The sequence below is a fragment of the Grampus griseus genome (genome assembly GCF_964374135.1).
Source record: "Grampus griseus genome assembly, chromosome: 4".
NCBI lineage: Eukaryota > Metazoa > Chordata > Mammalia > Artiodactyla > Delphinidae > Grampus > Grampus griseus.
In genome coordinates, this window is record NC_138997.1 from 74,214,183 (window position 1) to 74,233,983 (window position 19,801).

General features: G+C 37.6%; 1 protein-coding gene across 1 annotated transcript in view; it reads right to left on the bottom strand.

Annotated features, from left to right (window-relative positions):
* Positions 1-19,801, bottom strand: part of GABRB1 (gamma-aminobutyric acid type A receptor subunit beta1) — a gene marked incomplete at its 3' end in the record, with an annotated part of 381,708 nt that overhangs the window by 65,143 nt on the left and 296,764 nt on the right. The window lies entirely within an intron of this gene.

The window sequence follows — 19,801 nt, forward strand, 5'->3', positions numbered from 1 at the left end:
TGTTTTTAAGGGAAGATATTCAATTGTTCAGAGAAGGGAGGAAGTCACATATTTTGGTAAGATCAGATGTACATTTTAATAATGCAGATAAATGCTTCACCGGGCACTAAAAACACAACAGATTGGTGGAGAGTTACACTCATGAGAATGCTGAGTGTCAATAACAGGTTGGAGATACCCTACTGACACTTAAGAAGGTTTCAACAATTTTTCAGTCCAACCATGAAAATTGGCAGTTGTGCTCATGTTCACTGCTGAACTCAAAGAGGTGGCGGGCTGAAACAGATCAGTAAGTTTGATTTTAACCTGGTTATATAAGACTCTCTGTATGTGATTTTTTTCCCCTCCAAATTATTAACAATTATCCTTTAATATTCTCTGGGTCCTTAGGATGTTTTCATTATAAAAGCAGAAACCCAACTTCTAGTTCTCTAACCATATAATACCACGGTGGACCTGACTGAATATGGTAAAATGTTTCGGTTTCTTTTATACCCAGGCTCATTTCTTTTCTCACATTTTACAACTAATTGTTGACCTGCCCCAGAGCAGACAGCAGGGGCAATGTTCAGGATCACGATGTTGTGAACTGGATGGCCTGATTCTCCATTAACCAGCTGCAGAACTCTGGACAGCTCACATTTGGTATCACCCTTCAGGATCTCACATCCAGAATTAGAGAGTTGAGTTAATGATTCTGCAGGTCCTTAGTTGACCTTCAAATTCCCTGATTCTTCACCAAGGGATTGTTTTTTTTGTTTTTTTTAAATTGGGCTTTACACTGCCTAACAAAGTGCTTTAGTAATATAATCTAAAGTAATGGCCCCTACAAGGCTTAGAATCTATATTATGTAGAGGTTAAAAACACTAGCTTTTTCAAAAAAATTTTTTAATATATATTTTTTTATTCGGCAGCACCTCACAACATGCGGGATCTTAGCCCCCTGACCAGAGATCGAACCCTCACTCCCTGCAGTGCAAGCGCAGAGTCTTAACCACTGGACCACCAGGGAAGTCCTCAGAACGCTAGCTTTTGAGTTGGAAAGACCTAGGTTCAAAACTTTGGCATTAATGAGCTGTGTAACTTTAAGCAAGTTACTTAAAGCTTATGAATCTTTGTTACTACATCTAGAAGCTAGTGATACTTCTTCATGGAGAGGTTGTGAGGATAATATGAAATACGTAATACATGTGAAACACAATACCTGGTACAGAGTTAGCCTACAATGAAGCATTAATGTAATTACAACTTTCATTTAGAAGACATAGTGCTTATGGCTCCCTCTGACCCTATGTTTGCTCTCTAGTAAGACAGACATCATTTTCTGGCATGTACGAGATGTGTCAGGCTGCAAATTTCTGAGCCTCGTTTTGGAACCAGAGTCCATCAGTCATTCTCAGCCATTCTCTGAATCGGAGTAGCTGACAGAATCTTCAGTGAGGTCATTATTTTTAGCTTTGGAACCGTTAGAAAGTCTGCAGGGGATTTTCACGGCATTCAACAAATTAGCCAAGGTCATCAAAACAAACCCACTTACTGAATTCATGGGCTCAAAATCCTGTCAAACCAGTACTGTCATATCAAATTAAAGAACTTTCTACTCGCAGTATTGCTATAAAAAAATCAAGTTGGATTATGTTTACATTTGCTCCATTGTTACTGCATTTTAAAGTCACAAATTTTGACGGCAAACCAACTCATCTCCTATCTGTAACCCCCTCACCACATGATCATGTGATGCTTTCAATCTAAAATTTCCTCACTTTTCTTCTCTGTCCATCCCAGTTCAAGTCCCATCTCTTTTTGGAGGCCACTCCTAAATTCTCTGACCTGTGGTCTCAGGCCTGCTTTGCTCTTAACCCAGAACAGGCCATATATATACATTTTAAGTTAGGTGGGTGCGGTTTTGACCTTATTTGGCCCTGTACAAAGGCATTAAACGTGACAATTAGGCTCTTTCATTTTCACAAATGCCCTTAACGACACTCAACTCTGCTTGGTTGATTAACTAGCTTGTGGAGCATCCATCACCCAGCATGACAGACTATACACACCATTGGCTCTTGACAAATAGTATATATACCATGAGCTCCTTGCTTTCCCTATCACCATAAATAATATTTTGGAAGGAATATTTTGGGGCCAGGTACTTGATCCATTCTCTACATGCTTTGAATGATGCCTTTGAATCAAGCCAGACCACAAGACTGTTGGATCCTTCAGTAGCATCATTTTGGATTTAATAGAATTGCTTTACTGAATTGTACTTTGGTGTTATGCCAACAGAGCACACCGGTGGACTGTGTACGGAAGAACTGGATAAAACTCCGAGCCCTCTTTCTGAATACCTACTAGAGAAATACTACAGAATAGTAAATTAGGTTTGGCTTTATGGACAATTCGACTCTTATAAGTTGATCGTGTTTACTTGCTTTGGCCATTAGAAAGCTTAGTGAAAAATCTGGGGTCCATTTCTCTCAACTCTATGGTCCACCCTAATAACAGGTTTTGCTTTATTATTTTTCCACCCATAGTTTCCCTTTGTCCTGGTCACCACAACTGCTTACTCTAATCCTTTTACACTGAAAGTATTTTTTGTGAAGTGCTTCACATCTTTTGTAGAATAGGTAGAGATTAAAAATAAATTCTTGATCTATTCCCCTAGGGAATTACAGCAATTACAGCTTACAGACCATTATTTTTCAATTATTTCCTGCTTTGTATTTTTCTTTCATTGTTTTATGTCTCCATAACTTGGTTTTAATCCAGAGAATATTCTTAAATTTTTCCTATACTCCCCACACACTGGCAGCATAGCATGTGCTCACTGAATCTTTAAATCTGACTTTTGTGCACAGGTCTGCATCTAGGTAACTAGCTGTGTGATTTTGACCTCAATGTCACTGAGACTTGAGAATTTCATTCTCCTCATCTGTATCTGACAGAAGTGGCCTAAATAATCTTCAGTGTCCTCTTCTAGTTCTAAGATTCTGTCACAATTGCGTGGGTTCCCTAAAAGGATTTTTGTCAGGCTCAGATATTTTAAGACAGATCTGACTTAATAAACTACTCACAGATATGGATATGACCAAGTGACCTATTTATTGCAGAAAATGTCCATTAAAAAGAAGGACTGTGTCTAAGGGAGATTTGCTCACTTTTTCATTAACAAAGAAGAGGACACTTCCAGACACTTTGGTTCAGAATTTAAGCTGGAAGAACGATTACAAGTGGGCAATAAAAATGATTAAGAAGGCCTAGACCTTTTTAATTCTGTAGTTTCACACCTAGCAAGTGCTGATTCCAGTTCTTTTAGTACAAAAGAGGCAGTGGGATGCTGTAAAAGGACCCTAAATTGAGATCTAGTTTCAAGTCCAGCATTGGTCTTTAATAAAACAATGAATTGCCCCTCTCTGTGTCCTCAATTTTTCATTAACGAAAAGAGAAAAATTATCTGCCCATACCTGCAAGATGATTTGTGAGGGTCAAACAAGACAACGCTAGAGAATACCTTTCAGTAAGTACAAAGTGCTATACACATTTGCATATGTGAGCATGGCCATGAATCAAGAAATGACCTCTGATGACTCAGTGGGTATTTTGGATTGCTTTTATGACTGAATTGGGTGGTTTTGGAAAGTTGGTTGTTAAGATGGCTGAGCCAGTCTCAGAACCTTGATGTTACCCAAATTTGTGAATGACTCAACAACATATAAATCCTCCCCCAAACGCAACTTCAAAGGAGTTGAGGACAAAGTCCTATCAAGATGTAAGCATGGTCTGGGTCCATGTCTGTTTTGTTCACTGCACATAAAAAGATAGAGTCAAATATTTGACGATTACTTGGCGGGGAAGTTGGATGAATGATGAGGTACCCTCCCTGGCTGTGTGGCTTGCTCCTTTCCTATGTGAGTTAGGGGATAGGATTCCAGGTTGTGTTTCAGAAAACTTATAAATAGTGAGACATGGAAATCTGAGATCACTTTGACATGCTTGTGTCTGTTTGTTTATTGTCAACTTGGCATCACCACCCCAGGTATCACTGAAGAGAAGCTGGAAAAAATTTTCCCAGAGGTCTCCTTCCCCAGGATAGAGTTTGCCAAAGAGAGGCATTGGTACCAGATTTGGAAGATGGAGGAGGAGAGGCCATTACTTTCTGGGGACAATTGCTGCCAGATGCATGGGAAGATGAGATTCAGTGACTTGCTGGGGAGCCCTTGAGTACCTCTACCTTGCTATAGAGACAGAGATAATTGGTCGGGGCTTCCCAGAGATCCTGAGTATTGCAGCACCTTCACTGCTTGGGTACTTCAGGCTGAAGTTGTTGAGGTTGATTTCTTTCACCTCAGCTCATCAGCTTTTCCAGTCTTCCTGTATGCTCTTAGTTCCCTATATTAAAACCTTCTACATCTTGAATATATTGAGTGGTTCTTCTGTTTTCTTGATAGAAACTTGACTAGAAACAGAATCTCAAATGTTAAATTTGGGAATGTTAAGCTTCAACTCAATGCATTTATATACACAGAGTTATAGCTAGCACCTTGGGGAAAAACCATTAAGATTTTTTTAAAAAATCCATCTAGGTATTATTTAGTAAAGTATTGCTTTACAACATTCAGGAATACCTTTGAGACCTAAGAAAGTCAATGAAGTTTTCCAAAATGTCTTATTTTGTTCTCTTAGAAGAACTTGGTTCAACAGGGCACAATTTCCTGTAGTGGAAAGAACAGAATTTAAACTCATATGGCCCATAATTTAGTCGGGGCTCAGCCACATTTTAACCCTGTCTATTTGGCAAATTCGTTTAACTTCTCTTGGGCTTGGGGACAGCATCAGCATGATGGGAGCCATGACAACTATCTTACTTTTCTTGACAACCCTCGAGAATGGCATTCATGCATCTGTACAAATGCTATTTTAGGAATGTAGTCTTTGGGGGACTCAAATGAAAATGTATGAAAGCATTGTGTGTATATACATATATATGTATATATATATATATGCTATTATTCTCTAGACTCATATTCATATTTAGTCAAATGCAAATAATAATGGAGATTGATAAAGGTTCAATAAAAGCAACTTCCAGAGAAGTGAAGAATTTCTACTATGCCTGAGTGTAAATATTATGGTGATTATATGCACACCCACCTCCGGGAGACTTAGCCCAGTGTGGCTGTCAACATACAGGGCAGTGACTGAGAGAGGACACCATACTGTGGGGCTGAGACTCCATGGGACAATGGAGGGAACCTTTATTGCTCCAGTATAGGATAGTTCTCAGACCACACAGAATGGAGGTGTGAACTGTTCTCCACTTAGAAGGTCACTGTTTCAGTCTCATCTTATCTTGAGCATTGGGAAGGGGAAGGGACACATCAAATAAGCTTCCCAAAATCACTGAGATAACTTCTAAGTGTACTTACTCACTGGCAGTGACGTTATGCTGAAGTTATTGAATGATCATGGTTAGGGTTTCACATATGTGATTTATTTAAAGCAGACCCTGTTTTTTCATTGCACTGAGGCCAGACAGGACAATGGACTGAGCAAGGGGAAGACTGGAGCCCACAGTTTGGAATGGCTGAGTGTCTTGGTGGAACTGAACAGATCTTTCAATACCTATGAACTGTAGACACACTCTGGCTTATCTCTCCTTGTGTTAACATGATTGGATTTGCATAACTTCCTGACTCCAAACCGTGTGCATATGTGTCTGCCTCTACTCACACACCTCTCCATCCCTCTACCCCATCTTTCTTTTCTTCAACACACTTGTCACAGCATATCATACTCCTGCATTATATTTTATACCAGCGACTTTGTTTTGATTTTTTTCTATCTGTCTATAATAGATTGTAAGGTACATCTGGACAGAGATTTTGTTCTGCCTGGAATAGTCCATGATCAATGATAAGGATTATAGAAAGTGTGTGGATGAGTAAACATTTGAATTATTAACCAAGTTTGTTTTGTTTTTACTTGACATTTTACTTGATTCCCCAAACTCTTAGGTAGAGACTGTTAAACCAATGAAGGGACACTTTTGGAAAATTTACAAATGGTTGGACATCCCCCCTTTCCTCTCTTAAGGAAATGGAGACTCTACCTATAGTTGTGTAGGGGCCACAGTTTTTCAAATGCAGCAAATAATGGAGATTTCCTTCCTGAGAATTAGGGAGAGGAATTGTGGGCCAAATTCTTTGTCATGTCACTTCCTCGTCTATAAAGCAGGCTGAGCAATCATCTGCATGGTACTTCATAGGTCACACAAAAGAATGTTGAAAAGTGGTCTGTTTAGCAATGAGATGCACAGGAATATGCTGAAATCAGTAGCTGTATTTAAGCTGCCATTGTTAGGGAGAGAGATGTGCCCACAGAGTGTTTTTAAGTGATCCCAACTTAATGTAAAAGGAATTGAGTCACTGGCCTGTGAACCTGACAAAAAAGTGCATTGGACTTTGATGCTAATTTAAAATAGCAACAATATGTTGTTGGTGAACGATCTAGTTTCTAATAATTTAAATCTCTTGAGAATGGCATTCATGCATCTGTACAAACGCTGTTTTAGGAATGTAGCCTTGGGTGACTATAATATAGTCATCTTGCCATCCTAGAAGTACTGACACTGTCAGGAATGGTGTATGCACAATAAACACTTACATATGATGGAAGAATCAGAAACGTCTGGGAACCTAGAAAGAGGCAAAGAGAGCCAACAAGAGACAAGTGGTTGCTCCTGGCACTCTGTCATCAGTCAGCTCAAGAGGCGAGGAGAAGAGGGCTTTGATTTGTTAGTGATGTACAAAATCAGCTTTTAAGGTAAAAGCCAAGAGATAGGAGAAAATGGTTAGAAACAAGAGGGGACAGTGATGAGAACATTGACAACAACAGTGGCAACAATCAGAGCGATGTGTGACAAAACGAAAGAAAGGAGTACTTACAACTAATACAAAAGTTGAAGCAGTTCAGAATTCTCTGACAGCAAATAGCTGATTGCCCTGTACTCTGATGATGGCTATGACCACCATTTATTGAGTAGTTAAAATGTGCTAAGCACTGTACCAGGCACTTTACAGGTAAGGCCACTTTCTCTTCTCCTATCCTCCTTTACGTCTACTGCATTTAGATTTTCACTCCCAGCACTCCATGTTACCAAATCCAATATCAGTTCTCAGTTCTTAGTTAACTTGTTTTATCATATGTATTTGACCCAGATGATCGCCTCTTTTTTCTAGAATATTTTTTTACTTTGGTTCCAGAATACTCTTCTCTCTTAGGCTTCCTCCTACCCCATTGATCACCCCTCTCAGTCTCCTTTGCTGATTTGTCTCTGCCACTTACTAGATGTGAACATGGACAAATTAGGTGATGCCACTGTGACGGAGTTTCCTCATTGGTAAAATGGGAACAATAATGGTACCTATGACAGAGTCATGGTTTAATTTAAATGAATTATTATATGTAGTGCACTTGCAGATTGTAATTGCCATACTTGAGTTTTCTATCATCTTCCTAAACTCTAAGTATTGGTTTGGCCAAGGCTTAGCACTTGGACCTCTTCTTTAGCTACACTAATTACCTTAGTGATGTCATCTAGATACATGGGTTTAAGTACATATAGAAGCTCATGAATTGTATATTTACATTTCCAGATAGGGCCTCTACCCTGAACTTTAGACTTTCAATTGTAAACTTGAATCTCCACTTAGATGTCTAATAGACAATACAAATTGAATATGTCTAAAAAATTTCTGGGCTCTACTTGATGCTGTTTTCAATTTGGTTGATGGCAAGTCCATTCTTCTATTTTTCAGAGGTTTGATTCAGAGAAGATCAATTTACTTATAAGGTAGATCTTTACTGGCTAAGAAAGAACTTTCCACTAAAAGATGCTTCTCATATGCTGGTGTCCTGTGTCATCTTTGTCATGTTTAAACCTTCTGCATGCATTCATACCTCCAGGTGTACTCAACATACTGCTCACCTTGACCAAGGTGAGCTTGGCTTGACCCAGGTGGACTGCTTTTTTCATGATCTACATTTTGGCAAGTGAATGTAATATCTGAGACATCCTGTCTCAGCACGCTTTTGCTTTTGCTTTTGCTATTTATAGTCTAGCACTTCTAGTCATATTATTATTTGTAGTAATATTTATAATATTCAATTATTGTTATTCAATAATTATTATTGTTCAGCCCCAAATGGAACAAAATATGGAATTTTAAATACTGCTTATGCATGAAATTCTTTTCAAAGTAAAATTTTAAGAAGAATAACTATGACCTGGTATCACAATAGCAGGATACTTCTTAAATTTCATGCAACCTAGGAAGAAAATTTAGTTTTATTATAACTCTACATACTGGTTAGGAAACTGTGAAAATTTAGCAAACTCAAGCTTGTCCCTTTGATTATGCTACTAGATTAAAGGTTTGAAGTAAATAATCAGTAAATGCAAAAATAATAATCGTTTTGCATTTCTTGGGGGAGACACTTCCTAATACTTCCCACCTACAGTCAGATGACAATTATGTAAAATATCTTCCCTCTAAAGAACAAGGTACTGTTTTGGCATGTATAGCATGTACAAATTCAAAGAAGAAGAGATAAAATAATGGCAGAAACAGCGAGAATAGGGTATTACATGTAAAAAACCCGTGTAACTCAGTAACTGGACATTGCATGAATGCAGGTGACTTGAGAACACGTCACCATGGCAGTAAGAATGGAAGAAGGTAATGAAAACGTGACACTGAGGACCTGGACAATGGCTGAGATGTTGAAATGAATGATTCGTGAAGAGCTGTTACTGATCTCTAATGAAGAGACTATGTTACTTAAAATGAGAACTCTGCCAGGAAAATGCCTTTTTTTTTTTTGAGCTATAGAAATATGCCTAATTGACTAGAGATGGACATTTCTTTTATTGACACATTAATTATGTAGAAAGGGGCCTTCATCATTCCACCAAGGAAGACTCTTAAAAAAGTAGGTCTTAAATTAAGGTCACCATGAAGATCAGAGTACAAGTCCTTATACCTCCCTTTGCTTCAGACGAAGCTAGAGCTTCATCACATCATGAAAAATGATCACAATTATGAGCCTGAATCATCAGAAAAGAATAAATGATTTTTAGAGTTCTCTATTGAGAAAGATTTGCATCAAAATAGTTAAAGTCTAGCAAACTTGAATTCTTCAGAATGACTCGTTAAATCCCAGATCTCTAGATAGTGAAGGTATAACTCTATGCTCCTTCCACTAAAAGCTCTAGTTTGGAGACAAGAAGATCAAACGTATGGATACCAAGGGGGAAAGGGGGGGTGGGATGAATTGGGAGATTGAGATTGACAGATATACATTATTGTTACTATGTATAAAATAGATCACTAATGAGAACCTACTGTATAGCCCAGGGAACTCTACTCAATGCTCTGTGGTGACCTAAATGGGAAGGAAATCCAAAAAAGAGGGGATATATATATATACGTGTAGCTGATTCACTTTGCTGTACAGGAGGAACTAACACAACATTATAAAGCAACTATACTCCAATAAAAATTAAAAAAAAGAAAATCAAATAGAATACTATTTTTTCCTTCATTAAAATTAAATCCTTTCTAAGTACAAAATATTCAACCAAGTATTATTTTTAGTGTGGGCTTAAGAGTACTAATGACCTACTACAGCTGGGAATCTTCCATATATTAAAGAGTAAGCCAGGAATGTTACACGCCAGGGTGCTTAACAGCATCTAAGCTGTTCAGTGTTTGGGAATTATTCAGGTCATCTGAAAATGACTTTTCTGCCTCAGTTAATTTAAAACTCAAAACTCTTTTGAATCAAGTGCTGAGCAACCACTGTGACAACGGCTAATTATTTAAATCTCAGTAGGAAGCAAACAGGCTGGGAAAGCAGATTGAAGAGGAGCACAGGTGAGACAGGGTTTTTTGTTTCTCTTTTTTTAACTTACTCCAGATTCTTACTACTCACAGTGTGGTCCATAGGCCAATAGCACCAGCATCACCTGGGTATATGTTAGAAATGCAGACCCTCAGGCCCCAGCCCAAGCTCATTAAACCAGAATGCATCTTAACAAGATCCCTGTAAGCACATGAATGTTTGACAAGCACCTCAGGGAACATATCAGACAAGTGATGGGTTCCCACTCTGACAGTTTTTAAGGTAAGAGCAGGTGACCCTTTGGCTCTACTCAGTGAAATTTCTTGTCTGAATTGTAGGTCTACGTAATCCCAGTCCTGGGAATACAATCTATTTGGAATCAATGCAGTCAGTTTGTGGGAGCTCTGCGACAAATCTGCTCTTTTCACACAATCACACTGAGGACAGTCAGTGCCTATGAGACAGGGTGTGGGAGATGAAGATGTACACAGAAATTACTGTTTCATTTTTTGTGGTTGAAAGAAATGGACCTTGCTCAATTTCGGTTTGATAAAACTATTCCTGTAAAGAATACTGTATGATATCACTTACATGTGGAATCTAAAAAATTACAACAAACTAGTGAATAAGACAGAAAAGAAACAGACTCAGATACAGAGAACAAACTAGTGGTGACCAGTGGGGAGAGGGAAGGGGGAGGGGCAACATAGGGGTGGGGGAAAGAGGGTTATTATGCGATTACATGAAATCATGTATGTGAAACTTTTGAAAACTGTAAAGCACTATAGGATTTAAAGAATCTTTCATTCAATTAAAAAAATAAAGTAAAATAAAAAACAGAAACAAACAAAAAACTATTCCTGTAAAGCCTGTTGCTCTGTATTCATTCAGGAGTAAATTGTTAACTAATTTTTTTTTTTAACATTATAATGTTACAAAAACAGCTGATGCCCATGCCTCTTTCCCAAGTAGATAACTCCATCTACCACAGCATCATAATACAAATTAAAGTTTCACTGAGTGCATTCATACCAATATAGGTATATATATCAGGGCTTTCAAAAGAGTAGCATCTTGTAACAACTTGACTCATTACATGGATTTGGAAATCTGATTGAAGCACTTAATTCCAATAATAGGCAGGGTCCCTTGGTCTACTTATTTATGTCAAGACATGCACCTTTAAAGAAAAAAAAACAATGGCGCCTTCTGCCAGAGGGGATAAAGGAAAAAATAGTTTAAATTTTTTTCCTTTGATCATTTCAGTGATTTTTTTTTCTTTGAAAGAAATTGTGCTATTTTCTGTTCTTTGCTGTACTTTCTTCTTTCATTTCTATGTTTCCATTCTGTTTCCCATTTAGAGAGCTGGGTCTATTAGAAGGGATGGTGAAAAAAATTGAAAAGCAAAAATTTAAAGCATGACAGCCTTAGAGCAGTGGCAGTCATACATGGCTGCATATTAAAATCACCTGGAGAGCTTAAAAAAGTGCTTGCCAAAGGGCTCATCTTCTACAAATTCTGATGTTATTGATCTGGGGTGGGGTCATGATATCAATATTTTTTTAAAATCTCCCTTTTAAAATCTTTGATCTTAAAGATAAGAAAAAAGCAGTTTAAACATGGAAATTGACACTGAAATGAAAACTAAATTATCTATATTAATTATATGGTTCCTATATGGGTGTGGTTCACAGAAGAAACCAAGTCAAGACCTCTCAGGAATATGTCCATTGTCAAGGTTATAGATGTTCATGAACCACAATTATGAGTAATGGATGAACTTTGAAACTATAGCACCATTGCAGTCAGTTAAGCCTAACGCTGTACTAAAACGATTTAGGGAAGCGTATCTCTAGCCATTTAGAAGAAGAAGAGTTTCTGACCATTGTATGATCTGTTGCAATTGTAGAAGTGACCTGGTAAAATGAAAGTTTTTCTTAAGTTATATCAACGTTCATTTTCGTTGGCAAGAATGTCAGAAAATAAATGCCCATGTAGGAGCCGAATTGAGAGTGATTCAGTAGAGAGGAGAAGGACCAATTAAAACCTGCTTTGTTTTCAGGTGTCTGCTTTGCATTCACATAGAGCATACTCCCAAACCACCCAACTCCCACACAGTGGGGAAGCCAGAAAGGAGTTTTCTGAGGACAGTATGAAGGGGGATTAAATCATTCAAGTCAGATTGCTTGAGTTCAAATCCCTTTTGGACCACTACAGTTTTGTGACCTGGACAAGTAACTGCCTTGGTGCTTTGAGTTCCTTCTCTGTAAAATGGAGTAAAACAGTAGGGTTCTGGTGAATGTTCAATAGGAAATTTTTGTTAAGTGCCTGGCCCATAATATATAGTCAATAAATATCAGCAGTCGTTATTATCAAGTTAGAATCCTAAGTGAACCAAAGCCCTCAGTTTAGCAAGGGTGTCCAGTTCTAGAAGATCAAAGTTCCATTCAAAATTGTGTCTTTAAGTGTTTGGTTAATGCCTAAAACCTTTAGACAAAACAATACCCTTATTTTGACTTCCTCTTAGGAAGCTAGTAGCAAAATGGTCATCCATTAGAGCATCAAGAAGAGAAGAAATTTCCAGAAATCTAAATCTGTAAATCAGAGATCTCCTCTCCATCTACATAGCCACTTATCCATATATGGAAAATAAACTTAAACTGTCGATAGGGTAGAAGTGAACAGCTAAATGGCTAACTTTATAGACAAGTTGATTATGAAACTAATTTTAATAAATGGAACTCCATTCCCACACTGGCTTTTATTTTCTAACTTTAAAAGATCAGAGACTTTCCAGAAAGACTGCTTTCCCACAGTTTCAAAAAAGCAGCCTGGAAAACGGAATAAATTAATTCAGAAAAGGTTCCTGTCTTCCCTACACCCACCCCTCTGCTCAACAAAAAAGCTATGGGCACTAAAATTCATTAACAATTCTATGAACATAAGTGTGAAATATTCATTTTCATTAAGTAGTCTACTGAATATGGCAAAATCAAATTTATCTAAGGAGATATCCAATGCTGCTAATTTCCTTGACAATGGAGACGCAAGGGAAGCCATGAATCATTCATGAAGTTCAATTTACTTCTGTTATTTTTGGTGTTTAGTATCCAGGAATAGAAAGTGTGCAGCATGTTGTAGATGCTATTTTTAAGTTATTTCAGATCAGAATTAATGATGTGGAAGGCAGCAATAAAGTAAGGATGATTCAAAGGCTTTGCTTATAATTGTCCTACATTTCATATTTTTCTTGTATTTATGTTCATGTATTCATAACTTTTTTTAATGTTCTAATATCCTTTATAAATCAGGATCACTTTATAACCAATACCTTAGGCAAGCACATAAAGTAATTTACTGGTAATGTAACTAAATTGAACAAACTCCCAGAGTGCTAGATTTAGGGCTGAAAGAGATCTTTAAGGTTATGTAATTAACAGCCCTCTCAATGAGGAATGTTTTCTGTATTAAAACTGGTAGGTGGCCATTTCCAATTAATTGAAGTGCCTCTGTTGGCGGGAAGTCTTTCTTAAGGGGGGGCTTTTTTCATGAATGGGCCCTTCTGCTCATTGGATAGTATTTTTTTTTTCAATTCTACATCTACCTTCCCGCTACTTCTGCCACCTGTCTGCTCGGTTGCTGCCGTATCACCAGCACTTACTTATTTGCACACAGAGTGGCTTGTGGTCACCACTTAAGAAATGCTATTTGAATTGAATGGGTTCAAATCTAGCACTCTGGGTGTTATGCTTAATTTTATGTGTCAACTTGACTGGGCCACACGGCGCCCGGATATTTGGTCAAACATTATTCTGTGTATTCCTGTGAGGGTGTTTTTGGATGAGCTTAGTGTTTAAATTGCTACACTGAGTAGACTGCCCTCCCTAACGTGGGTGTGCCTCATCCAATCACTTGAAGGCCTGAATTAGAACAAAATACTGACCCTCTACAGAGTAAGAGAGATTTCCTCCGGCCTATCTTTGCACTGGGACAATCAGTCTTTTCCTGCTTTCAGACTCAATTGAAGTATCAGCTCCTCCTGGGTCTCAAGGCTGCTAGCCTTCAGACTGGAACTATACAATCAGCTCTCTGGTTTGCTGACTCACCCTGCAGATTTTGGGATTTATCTGCTTCCATCACTGCATGAGCCAATTCCTTATTAATAAATCTCATTCTCTCTATCTGTATACATCCCACTGGTTCTGTTTCTCTGGAGAATCCTGATTAATACCCTGGGAAACACCAAACATAAGATTTCTCTTCTCTGATAGCATTTAAACATTCAGAAATGGCTATTATGTCTCCCTAAAATTTTCTTCCCAAATATCTTGGTCTCCTCCTCTGAAGGAAATTATCTTAATATGGCATTAAGAACTGAGCACAATTCTCTATGTGTGACTTTACAAGGCTTTTGTAGAACTGCTCCTGCCTCATGTCTGGACACTATACTTAACGTTATTTCCAGGTGTTAATGTAACATATTATATAATGAAAACTTAGCATTTCAACTCTGTAAACCTTATGTTTTCTCAGGGAATTTTCCACAGTTAAGTTAGGTCATTTTATTAGACATGTTTTTCTCATCACTTGCTATTTTTGTGGACAAGGAAAAAAATTATTTTGGAAATAAACATGACTATGGCTTGACATTCTGTGTAGACGTTGCTACTACCAACACGTTGAAATCAATACGATGACAATATTCTGAGACTAAGAGATGGATTGAATAGATGCTTCATTAAACTGAATACATTAAGACAATGCCCAAGTTAAAAGTTTCCAAGCCATTTTTTAAAAAAAGAAACAGGGCTTCCCTGGTGGCGCAGTGGTTGGGAGTCCGCCTGCCGATGCAGGGGACACGGGTTCGTGCCCCGGTCCAAGAAGATCCCACATGCCGCGGAGCGGCTGGGCCCGTGAGCCATGGCAGCTGAGCCTGCGTGTCCGGAGCCTGTGCTCCGCAACAGGAGAGGCCACAGCAGTGAGAGGCCCGCGGACCAAAAAAAAAAAAAAAAAAAAAAAAACTAAATAAAATAAAATAAAAAGAAACAAGTATAAAAATAACCAGGTATCACTAAATGTTACCTTTGTTTGATAAATTGGTGGTGGTTCAGGTGGGAGGGATGTAGACAGTTCATGACTGAAGTGAAGCAAAAAGACCATACTGGTGGTTTATCACGTTTACCAGCTTTTGAAAATTCCTAAAATAATTAAAATGTTAGGTTTTCCCCTATCTGGCTCTTGGTTGAACATTTACAATCTTAAATTTTTGAGATGGTCTTAAAGCATGAATATAAAATTGTATAAATGAAAGAATATTTTACTGCAAGTCAAAAAATACCTTCCTTAAATCTTATCTGAAAAAAATTAAGACTAGACTTATCTTTCAAAATTCAAAAGACTCAAAAAGTTTGGAGCCAAGAAATTTAGCATACACTCACTTCACAGATATTTATTGTCAGGTACTAGGCTGGGTTTTAATTATTGTGTTGTGAACAAAACAATGATCCTTTCCTTCATGGAGTTTCTAATCCAGAGAGGGAAGAAACAATAAACACAGAAGCAAACAAACATTACTAAGTGCTATATGGGAAAGTAACAGAATTTTGAAAGAGAATACTGGGTGTTCACTAATTAAGGTTGGATTCTCAGGAAAGCCTTTTGTTGGAGGTGGCATCTTAAATGAGAACTGAAAGATGAGGAAAAGCCAAAAGAACCATCATGGGGAAAAGCATTTTAACCAGAAGGAACAAGATGGTGAAGATAATGAGATAAAAGAAAGATCGGTCTGCAAGAAACAACCTGTGTTGCTGGAATTTAGTGCAGTAAGCAAGGGAAAGATGGTTTCAGATGAGAATGGAGATATTGAGGAAGTCACTCAGAAGCTTGTAAGTCAAATTAGGAAGTGTGGAGAATTTTCCTGGTGCAATGAGAAGTCTTTGAGTATTTTAAAGCACAGAATAATATGATCCGATTGCCCTCTTGCAAAGACGACTCTGGCTACTGGGTAGAAAATAAGTTGGAGGGAGTCAAGGGTAAAAATAAGAGGACCAATAGCAAGACTGCTACAATGATTCAGGCAAGAAGTCATGGTGGTTTGGAGAAGATTGGTGGCAGTGGGCTGGAGAGAAGTGAAGGGCTTTGCTAAATATCTGGCAAGTAGAATGGATGGTACTTGACAATAGATTGGATGGGAGGAGGGTGAGGAAGAGGAAGAATCCTAGGATTCTGGCTGGATAGTGAGATTAAGGAAGCTGGAAAGGAAACTCACTTGTGAGGGAAAAATTGATAATAAGTTTTGAGAAAATTAAGTTTAAGATGCTTTTGAAACATCAAAGTAGATATGCCAAGAAAAGTGCGATGTACATCAATCTGGAGCTTTAAAGAGATCTGAGCTGGAGCTATACATCTGGAGATCATTGGAATAAAGATGTTATGTAAAGAGAGATCCTTCGTGAGCTTTCTGAGAACAGTGTCAGTGGACTTGGGAGATGGGTAGGCAGGGTCCAAATTACAGTGGGTTGAGGGGAAGTTGAGGCCACACACAGCAGATATATACCATTATCTCAAGTAGTTTTGAGAAAAAGGAAGTAGAGAGATTAGGAAAAGCTGAAGGGGAGGTGGGAGGGTAGAGTAGAGGTGTTTTGTGATGAGGGGGGTTTTCAGCTTGTTTTTAGGCTGTGAAAAAAGAGGTAGCAGAGAGGGAGAGGCTGAGGATCTGAAATATCAGGGGTGTAGGTGTATGTGAATTTGAGAAAATCAATTACCAGAGGAGGAAGAAGGGGGTCAGGGTCAGCTTATAAAAGGAAGAGGAGCACCCCTTCCTCTTAAATACAGGGGGCTAACTTAGAATGGTGAGGATATAAGGGCATTTAGAAGAAGATGGGTGAGACTGCTGAGAGATTTCAGAGCCGAAATGGATTCTATTTTTTTGGGGGGTGGGGGAGGTACTGAGAGGTGGCACTATCTGCTGACAGTGAGGGTAAGATTAGGGTTGAGATTTTCTTCAATAGTTGCTGCAGAAAATATACAGGAAGAGGCATTAGACTCCTTCATGATTGTTGTCCCAAAGCCTTTCTATATTTCCATGAGGCTTGTGGCTATCAAACCTTTATGTGATAGCTTTATTGATTTCAAATTCCAAATCCTCTTAATACTAAATTCCTTGATTGATTTTTTTCCATGTGCCATTAACTCAATTTATAGCATCCCAGGGCTATGAAGCTATTAATGTGCTCCAAGTTCAAGGAAATTTTCAATTTAATAAGGCTTTATGGCCTTCCTAATTTTACTAGATTAGATGACGTTAAAGAAAGGCAAAACATCTTTAATATTTCTCAAAGGACCTGACCAAGGAAAACATTTCCCCATCTTTGGGATTGTAATGGAAGAGAATACACACTAGTAAATTTTGCAAGGTAGGTAAAGTTTCTACTATATTGGTTACAAAAGTATGATTGGTTCAATCTTATATTGGTGAAATGTCTACTTTATCATTCCTTTTCCCCAACTGACACTAGAACCACTCATTTGTAATCACTTTAAAGCTCAGTTATGGTCTTCATAAAATGGCAATTCAGGGAGATCTGTTTCAGCAAATAATGTAACACATGTTTTTTCTTGAAGAGTTAAAAAATAGATGGATAACAGATTCAGTATTTATTAACACTTAGCAGCATATCGATTATGTACTTAGGCAGGAATAAGCAAAGCTCATTTGGACTCCATATAATTGCCATATATTACTTTGTCATTTGAAGTTATTACCCTTAAGATTTAAGATCTCTTTACATTGGTTTATCTATTGTTAAGAAGGGATACATCATAAGGAAAGTATTAGAGCTAAGCAATGTTGTCATTTGAGGCTTAAAATTTTTTTTTTTTGGTAACGTCAATGGAATCAGGACTACTTGATTTCCTGCATCCACAGACTACCCTTTATCCACAGTTGCAACCATTTGACCCTTGCCCTAAGAGCTAAATTCTGCTTCAACTTCTGGGATCGACTCTAACCTTTACTGGGGATAATTTTAGGAAATATAGACCAGTCCTTTGGTTGATTCAGCATCCTCAATCTAGCTGGGAGTTGTTCTGATTGGTGCTATACTTCTAAGCATTGACGTTCTGCTTCCTTGCTCGGCAGTTGATTACAGGATTCTATTTCAGAGAATATATTACCTGGGCTTGAATCCTCACTTTACCACTATCCTTGCCTTGTTGCCCTGGGTAAGTTATTTTACTTCTCTGAGCCTCAGATACATTATCTCTCAAATGTTGTTAGAAAGACTTCTGTTACAGAGGTGTTATATTAATGCCTAGCTTTTGTCTGGCAAATAGAAGGCAGTTCCCTGTTTTTTCCCTTTCCCCCGAGTTCCTGTCTTCATATACTCCTCAATACACAAATTCTTGCAGGCCTGAGTTTCTGCTTTGCTTTAGGTAAACATCTTTAGGGACTAGAGTTCTGTGATCTACTGTTGGATCACTTTATGATGGTCACTGTCTGCCTACAGTCCTATATATTAACTGATCTTAGGGTCCCAGTTACCATGCCTCATCCATCTGCCCAGTTAACTGATTGCATCTTACTGAATTGCCTCAATGATTATCATATGACTGGGTCACTACTTATCGCCTGACACCATATCTTATGATGACTTTGGACTCTCTGATTGTTTTGGCACCCCTCATCCCTGCTCCACAAAAGTTATGTTTAATTTTGCCTCATTTATAGTTTTGGTCACTGTATGATATGATAAATGGACCTAAAAGTCATCTATTTTCTAATATGAATAAAGAAAATTGCCTTTTAAAAGAAAAATGTAAACCTATAATAATAGGAAGACTCAATATGCATTATAAAATAAAATATGCATTTTGGGAGAAAATGTTGATAATTTTAGCACTTGTAATTTATGCACAGAATCAATTCAAGTACTCATCAAAATTCATTCTTCAAGTGAATGATGTAAACATAAGATCTTGGAATTTTGACAGACTGTCATATCCTTCCGGCATAAGCAAAGGTAAAAAATCACAATCGGTGGAAGAGAGGTCAAGGGTAAAAGGTAACTTATGTGAATGAGCATCCTTCTCTTTCCATGTCAGTTTCAAAAGCTAATGATTTACTTGCTTAGATGAAATTCTGTCTTATTTATAAAATATTGTTAGCCAGTAATAAATGACTGGGTTTATATTTCATTCCTATAGTTTGAATTTGGTTGTCATTGGCATTTAAACCAAAAGTCACCATTAATACTTTCATATATTAATAACTTTCAGCCAACCTATTTATATAATATGAATTCCAGGTTCCAGTGGTACTAGATTAATGTCTAGGTCTGAATCTATATATCTACATAAGCATCTTTATCTATTTCTATGTCTGTATTCAGTAAAACTAGAAAATGAATGTAATTAATAATCAGACAATGGGGAATACATTTATTGTTTAATAATATTAGAGGATCACCTGGAATTTTCCCATTTTTCTTTACCATTTTGATGTTTAGATCTGGAAAGCATTTTAAATGATCTAACTATGTCTATTCTCACATTACATTAAATGGTATTGCAATGCTCTTAATTACCTATTGCACTTTCTGTACCCCTGAAAACCAGGAAATAGACTTGGCCTGGTATTCACAATAAATGGGATCAAATGTCTGCATATTGATGGTTGAGAAACAATGAAACCAAGATAATCAATCAGATTAAAACTTAGTGACTAAAATATTCTAATTGTTAAGAAAGCAATCAATGAAAAAACAGCTCAAGAGTACAAAGCTAAACCACAAGCCTCATGAATACCATCTATCATCTTGTTCTTCCCATGAAGAAAGACAATTGCACACAAGACTTTACCATAGTGTTTTTCTAAAAGACAACAATTTACAGTCCTTC